We start from the raw sequence: 7500 nt of genomic DNA on the forward strand, positions 1-7500 counted from the left end.
ATGCCAAGCCTTTTGTTGCCACTGAAGCAGAAGTAATGGGGCACACGAGAGATGGGCTTTAACAGCCCCAGTGGCCTAATGGATAAGGCACTGGCCTCCTAAGCCAGGGATTGTGGGTTCGAGTCCCATCTGGGGTGGGTTTACAGCAGAGTGGCGCAGCGGAAGCGTGCTGGGCCCATAACCCAGAGGTCGATGGATCGAAACCATCCTCTGCTAAGACCACTTTACTTATTTACGTGTCTTGTTCCTATTTGAAGAAGAGCTAATGCACTTCTATTCTGAAGCCATAATCATTTTCACCAGATATCATCTGTGACTGAGGACCACTTTGTGTGTGCCTAAACGCAAGTCCTATTGAAAACACCTGTGAATTGGAGCTCTTCTATGGCGAGCAGAGTGGCCCGGTGGCCTGGTAAATTAATTGTTCATCTGGATTACTTTGTGTGCTGGCCTTGATTAAATACCAAGCCTATTGTTGTCACGGAATCAGCAGTAAATGGGGCATACAAGGGCTTATTTTTTACAGCCTCAGTGTCCTAATGGATAAGTCACTGGCCTCCTATGCCAATGTTTGTGGGTTCGAGTCCTGTCTAGGGTGGTTTTCAGCAGAGTGGCGCAGCGGAAGCGTGCTGGGCCCATAACCCAGAGGTCGATGGATCGAAACCATCCTCTGCTAAGTCTTCTTTACTTATGCAAATTCTCTGTCCCCACTTGAAGAAAAGCTGCCACAGGTCTATGCTAAAACCCTTTGTTGTTTTCATCTGTTCTCGTTTATGACAGAGGAGCACTTGATGTGTGCCTAAACACAAGTCCTTTCCAAAGCATCTGGGAACGGCGCATGTGTCGCCAGGAGCAGAGTGGCACAGCGGAAGCGTGCTGGGCCCATAACCCAGAGGTCGATGGATCGAAACCATCCTCTGCTAAGACTTTCTCTTTTGTTTTTACTTATATAATGCTCTGTTCCTTGCTGAAGAAAAGCTGCCTCTGCTCAAAGCTAAAAACCCTTTGTTGCTTTCACCTGATCTCATTAATGACTTTTCTGGCAGAGGCACTTCATGTGTTACTTCATGTGTGCCTAAACGCAAGTCATTTTGAAAACACCTGTGAATGGGAGCTTTTCTATAACAAGCAGAGTGGCGCAGCGGAAGCGTGCTGGGCCCATAACCCAGAGGTCGATGGATCGAAACCATCCTCTGCTAATGCTTCTTCTCTTATTTACATGCTTTATCCCAAATTAAGAGCAACTTCCACATCCCGCTTGTGAAAACCTGGAGCCTCTTGGTCCTGGAACTATAACAATACTGCACAATGTTCTGGAAAGCTGGTGTAGTAGTCGCTTGTTGAGAAATCTTTGTGTGTAGGACCTGTTTAAATGCCTCATTAACTGAGCCACCTGAATGAGATGGAGAATTAGAAGAGCAAGCGAGTCATACCCCAGTGGCCTGTCGAAGCAGCCGCTCAGTGGATCACTTTGTGTGCTGGCCATGTGTAAATGCCAAGCCTTTTGTTGTCACTGAAGCAGAAGTAATGGGGCACACGAGAGATGGGCTTTAACAGCCCCAGTGGCCTAATGGATAAGGCACTGGCCTCCTAAGCCAGGGATTGTGGGTTCGAGTCCCATCTGGGGTGGGTTTACAGCAGAGTGGCGCAGCGGAAGCGTGCTGGCCCATAACCCAGAGGTCGATGGATCGAAACCATCCTCTGCTAAGACCACTTTACTTATTTACGTGTCTTGTTCCTATTTGAAGAAGAGCTAATGCACTTCTATTCTGAAGCCATAATCATTTTCACCAGATATCATCTGTGACTGAGGACCACTTTGTGTGTGCCTAAACGCAAGTCCTATTGAAAACACCTGTGAATTGGAGCTCTTCTATGGCGAGCAGAGTGGCCCGGTGGCCTGGTAAATTAATTGTTCATCTGGATTACTTTGTGTGCTGGCCTTGATTAAATACCAAGCCTATTGTTGTCACGGAATCAGCAGTAAATGGGGCATACAAGGGCTTATTTTTGACAGCCCCAGTGTCCTAATGGATAAGTCACTGGCCTCCTATGCCAATGTTTGTGGGTTCGAGTCCTGTCTAGGGTGGTTTTCAGCAGAGTGGCGCAGCGGAAGCGTGCTGGGCCCATAACCCAGAGGTCGATGGATCGAAACCATCCTCTGCTAAGACTTTCTTTTTTTTTTTTACTTATATAATGCTCTGTTCCTTGCTGAAGAAAAGCTGCCTCTGCTCAAAGCTAAAAACCCTTTGTTGCTTTCACCTGATCTCATTAATGACTTTTCTGGCAGAGGCAATTCATGTATTACTTCATGTGCACTTCATGTGTGCCTAAACGCAAGTCATTTTGAAAACACCTGTGAATGGGAGCTTTTCTATAACAAGCAGAGTGGCGCAGCGGAAGCGTGCTGGGCCCATAACCCAGAGGTCGATGGATCGAAACCATCCTCTGCTAAGGCTTCTTCTCTTATTTACATGCTTTATCCCAAATTAAGAGCATCTTCCATATCCCGCTTGTGAAAACCTGGAGCCTCTTGGTCCTGGAACTATAACAATACTGCACAATGTTCTGGAAAGCTGGTGTAGTAGTCGCTTGTTGAGAAATCTTTGTGTGTAGGACCTGTTTAAATGCCTCATTGACTGAGCCACCTGAATGAGATGGAGAATTAGAAGAGCAAGCGAGTCATACCCCAGTGGCCTGTCGAAGCAGCCGCTCAGTGGATCACTTTGTGTGCTGGCCATGTGTAAATGCCAAGCCTTTTGTTGCCACTGAAGCAGAAGTAATGGGGCACACGAGAGATGGGCTTTAACAGCCCCAGTGGCCTAATGGATAAGGCACTGGCCTCCTAAGCCAGGGATTGTGGGTTCGAGTCCCATCTGGGGTGGGTTTACAGCAGAGTGGCGCAGCGGAAGCGTGCTGGGCCCATAACCCAGAGGTCGATGGATCGAAACCATCCTCTGCTAAGACCACTTTACTTATTTACGTGTCTTGTTCCTATTTGAAGAAGAGCTAATGCACTTCTATTCTGAAGCCATAATCATTTTCACCAGATATCATCTGTGACTGAGGACCACTTTGTGTGTGCCTAAACGCAAGTCCTATTGAAAACACCTGTGAATTGGAGCTCTTCTATGGCGAGCAGAGTGGCCCGGTGGCCTGGTAAATGAATTGTTCATCTGGATTACTTTGTGTGCTGGCCTTGATTAAATACCAAGCCTATTGTTGTCACGGAATCAGCAGTAAATGGGGCATACAAGGGCTTATTTTTTACAGCCTCAGTGTCCTAATGGATAAGTCACTGGCCTCCTATGCCAATGTTTGTGGGTTCGAGTCCTGTCTAGGGTGGTTTTCAGCAGAGTGGCGCAGCGGAAGCGTGCTGGGCCCATAACCCAGAGGTCGATGGATCGAAACCATCCTGTGCTAAGTCTTCTTTACTTATACAAATTCTCTGTCCCCACTTGAAGAAAAGCTGCCACAGGTCTATGCTAAAACCCTTTGTTGTTTTCATCTGTTCTCGTTTATGACAGAGGAGCACTTGATGTGTGCCTAAACACAAGTTCTTTCCAAAGCATCTGGGAACGGCGCATGTGTCGCCAGGAGCAGAGTGGCGCAGCGGAAGCGTGCTGGGCCCATAACCCAGAGGTCGATGGATCGAAACCATCCTCTGCTAAGACTTTCTTTTTTTTTTTTACTTATATAATGCTCTGTTCCTTGCTGAAGAAAAGCTGCCTCTGCTCAAAGCTAAAAACCCTTTGTTGCTTTCACCTGATCTCATTAATGACTTTTCTGGCAGAGGCAATTCATGTATTACTTCATGTGCACTTCATGTGTGCCTAAACGCAAGTCATTTTGAAAACACCTGTGAATGGGAGCTTTTCTATAACAAGCAGAGTGGCGCAGCGGAAGCGTGCTGGGCCCATAACCCAGAGGTCGATGGATCGAAACCATCCTCTGCTAAGGCTTCTTCTCTTATTTACATGCTTTATCCCAAATTAAGAGCATCTTCCATATCCCGCTTGTGAAAACCTGGAGCCTCTTGGTCCTGGAACTATAACAATACTGCACAATGTTCTGGAAAGCTGGTGTAGTAGTCGCTTGTTGAGAAATCTTTGTGTGTAGGACCTGTTTAAATGCCTCATTGACTGAGCCACCTGAATGAGATGGAGAATTAGAAGAGCAAGCGAGTCATACCCCAGTGGCCTGTCGAAGCAGCCGCTCAGTGGATCACTTTGTGTGCTGGCCATGTGTAAATGCCAAGCCTTTTGTTGCCACTGAAGCAGAAGTAATGGGGCACACGAGAGATGGGCTTTAACAGCCCCAGTGGCCTAATGGATAAGGCACTGGCCTCCTAAGCCAGGGATTGTGGGTTCGAGTCCCATCTGGGGTGGGTTTACAGCAGAGTGGCGCAGCGGAAGCGTGCTGGGCCCATAACCCAGAGGTCGATGGATCGAAACCATCCTCTGCTAAGACCACTTTACTTATTTACGTGTCTTGTTCCTATTTGAAGAAGAGCTAATGCACTTCTATTCTGAAGCCATAATCATTTTCACCAGATATCATCTGTGACTGAGGACCACTTTGTGTGTGCCTAAACGCAAGTCCTATTGAAAACACCTGTGAATTGGAGCTCTTCTATGGCGAGCAGAGTGGCCCGGTGGCCTGGTAAATGAATTGTTCATCTGGATTACTTTGTGTGCTGGCCTTGATTAAATACCAAGCCTATTGTTGTCACGGAATCAGCAGTAAATGGGGCATACAAGGGCTTATTTTTTACAGCCTCAGTGTCCTAATGGATAAGTCACTGGCCTCCTATGCCAATGTTTGTGGGTTCGAGTCCTGTCTAGGGTGGTTTTCAGCAGAGTGGCGCAGCGGAAGCGTGCTGGGCCCATAACCCAGAGGTCGATGGATCGAAACCATCCTGTGCTAAGTCTTCTTTACTTATACAAATTCTCTGTCCCCACTTGAAGAAAAGCTGCCACAGGTCTATGCTAAAACCCTTTGTTGTTTTCATCTGTTCTCGTTTATGACAGAGGAGCACTTGATGTGTGCCTAAACACAAGTTCTTTCCAAAGCATCTGGGAACGGCGCATGTGTCGCCAGGAGCAGAGTGGCGCAGCGGAAGCGTGCTGGGCCCATAACCCAGAGGTCGATGGATCGAAACCATCCTCTGCTAAGACTTTCTTTTTTTTTTTTACTTATATAATGCTCTGTTCCTTGCTGAAGAAAAGCTGCCTCTGCTCAAAGCTAAAAACCCTTTGTTGCTTTCACCTGATCTCATTAATGACTTTTCTGGCAGAGGCAATTCATGTGTTACTTCATGTGCACTTCATGTGTGCCTAAACGCAAGTCATTTTGAAAACACCTGTGAATGGGAGCTTTTCTATAACAAGCAGAGTGGCGCAGCGGAAGCGTGCTGGGCCCATAACCCAGAGGTCGATGGATCGAAACCATCCTCTGCTAAGGCTTCTTCTCTTATTTACATGCTTTATCCCAAATTAAGAGCAACTTCCATATCCCGCTTGTGAAAACCTGGAGCCTCTTGGTCCTGGAACTATAACAATACTGCACAATGTTCTGGAAAGCTGGTGTAGTAGTCGCTTGTTGAGAAATCTTTGTGTGTAGGACCTGTTTAAATGCCTCATTGACTGAGCCACCTGAATGAGATGGAGAATTAGAAGAGCAAGCGAGTCATACCCCAGTGGCCTGTCGAAGTAGCCGCTCAGTGGATCACTTTGTGTGCTGGCCATGTGTAAATGTCAAGCCTTTTGTTGCCACTGAAGCAGAAGTAATGGGGCACACGAGAGATGGGCTTTAACAGCCCCAGTGGCCTAATGGATAAGGCACTGGCCTCCTAAGCCAGGGATTGTGGGTTCGAGTCCCATCTGGGGTGGGTTTACAGCAGAGTGGCGCAGCGGAAGCGTGCTGGGCCCATAACCCAGAGGTCGATGGATCGAAACCATCCTCTGCTAAGACCACTTTACTTATTTACGTGTCTTGTTCCTATTTGAAGAAGAGCTAATGCACTTCTATTCTGAAGCCATAATCATTTTCACCAGATATCATCTGTGACTGAGGACCACTTTGTGTGTGCCTAAACGCAAGTCCTATTGAAAACACCTGTGAATTGGAGCTCTTCTATGGCGAGCAGAGTGGCCCGGTGGCCTGGTAAATGAATTGTTCATCTGGATTACTTTGTGTGCTGGCCTTGATTAAATACCAAGCCTATTGTTGTCACGGAATCAGCAGTAAATGGGGCATACAAGGGCTTATTTTTTACAGCCTCAGTGTCCTAATGGATAAGTCACTGGCCTCCTATGCCAATGTTTGTGGGTTCGAGTCCTGTCTAGGGTGGTTTTCAGCAGAGTGGCGCAGCGGAAGCGTGCTGGGCCCATAACCCAGAGGTCGATGGATCGAAACCATCCTCTGCTAAGTCTTCTTTACCTATACAAATTCTCTGTCCCCACTTGAAGAAATGCTGCCACAGGTCTATGCTAAAACCCTTTGTTGTTTTCATCTGTTCTCGTTTATGACAGAGGAGCACTTGATGTGTGCCTAAACACAAGTCCTTTCCAAAGCATCTGGGAACGGCGCATGTGTCGCCAGGAGCAGAGTGGCGCAGCAGAAGCGTGCTGGGCCCATAACCCAGAGGTCGATGGATCGAAACCATCCTCTGCTAAGACTTTCTTTTTTTTTTTACTTATATAATGCTCTGTTCCTTGCTGAAGAAAAGCTGCCTCTGCTCAAAGCTAAAAACCCTTTGTTGCTTTCACCTGATCTCATTAATGACTTTTCTGGCAGAGGCACTTCATGTGTTACTTCATGTGCACTTCATGTGTGCCTAAACGCAAGTCATTTTGAAAACACCTGTGAATGGGAGCTTTTCTATAACAAGCAGAGTGGCGCAGCGGAAGCGTGCTGGGCCCATAACCCAGAGGTCGATGGATCGAAACCATCCTCTGCTAAGGCTTCTTCTCTTATTTACATGCTTTATCCCAAATTAAGAGCAACTTCCATATCCCGCTTGTGAAAACCTGGAGCCTCTTGGTCCTGGAACTATAACAATACTGCACAATGTTCTGGAAAGCTGGTGTAGTAGTCGCTTGTTGAGAAATCTTTGTGTGTAGGACCTGTTTAAATGCCTCATTGACTGAGCCACCTGAATGAGATGGAGAATTAGAAGAGCAAGCGAGTCATACCCCAGTGGCCTGTCGAAGTAGCCGCTCAGTGGATCACTTTGTGTGCTGGCCATGTGTAAATGCCAAGCCTTTTGTTGCCACTGAAGCAGAAGTAATGGGGCACACGAGAGATGGGCTTTAACAGCCCCAGTGGCCTAATGGATAAGGCACTGGCCTCCTAAGCCAGGGATTGTGGGTTCGAGTCCCATCTGGGGTGGGTTTACAGCAGAGTGGCGCAGCGGAAGCGTGCTGGGCCCATAACCCAGAGGTCGATGGATCGAAACCATCCTCTGCTAAGACCACTTTACTTATTTACGTGTCTTGT

General features: G+C 47.3%; 6 non-coding genes across 6 annotated transcripts; all 6 read left to right on the top strand.

Moving 5' to 3' along the window:
* Positions 1–64: 64 nt before the first annotated feature.
* On the top strand, positions 65–137 carry trnar-ccu (transfer RNA arginine (anticodon CCU)). The gene has a single exon. It is a non-coding gene; the product is annotated as a tRNA-Arg (tRNA).
* A 1419-nt stretch (positions 138–1556) lies between these two features.
* On the top strand, positions 1557–1629 carry trnar-ccu (transfer RNA arginine (anticodon CCU)). Its single transcript has one exon. It is a non-coding gene; the product is annotated as a tRNA-Arg (tRNA).
* A 1182-nt stretch (positions 1630–2811) lies between these two features.
* trnar-ccu (transfer RNA arginine (anticodon CCU)) lies at positions 2812–2884 on the top strand. The gene has a single exon. It is a non-coding gene; the product is annotated as a tRNA-Arg (tRNA).
* A 1430-nt stretch (positions 2885–4314) lies between these two features.
* On the top strand, positions 4315–4387 carry trnar-ccu (transfer RNA arginine (anticodon CCU)). Its single transcript has one exon. It is a non-coding gene; the product is annotated as a tRNA-Arg (tRNA).
* Positions 4388–5817: 1430 nt separating this feature from the next.
* Positions 5818–5890, top strand: trnar-ccu (transfer RNA arginine (anticodon CCU)). Its single transcript has one exon. It is a non-coding gene; the product is annotated as a tRNA-Arg (tRNA).
* A 1429-nt stretch (positions 5891–7319) lies between these two features.
* trnar-ccu (transfer RNA arginine (anticodon CCU)) lies at positions 7320–7392 on the top strand. Its single transcript has one exon. It is a non-coding gene; the product is annotated as a tRNA-Arg (tRNA).
* The last annotated feature ends 108 nt before the right edge of the window (positions 7393–7500 follow it).

Source organism: Pseudorasbora parva, chromosome 5 (assembly GCF_024679245.1).
Source record: "Pseudorasbora parva isolate DD20220531a chromosome 5, ASM2467924v1, whole genome shotgun sequence".
NCBI lineage: Eukaryota > Metazoa > Chordata > Actinopteri > Cypriniformes > Gobionidae > Pseudorasbora > Pseudorasbora parva.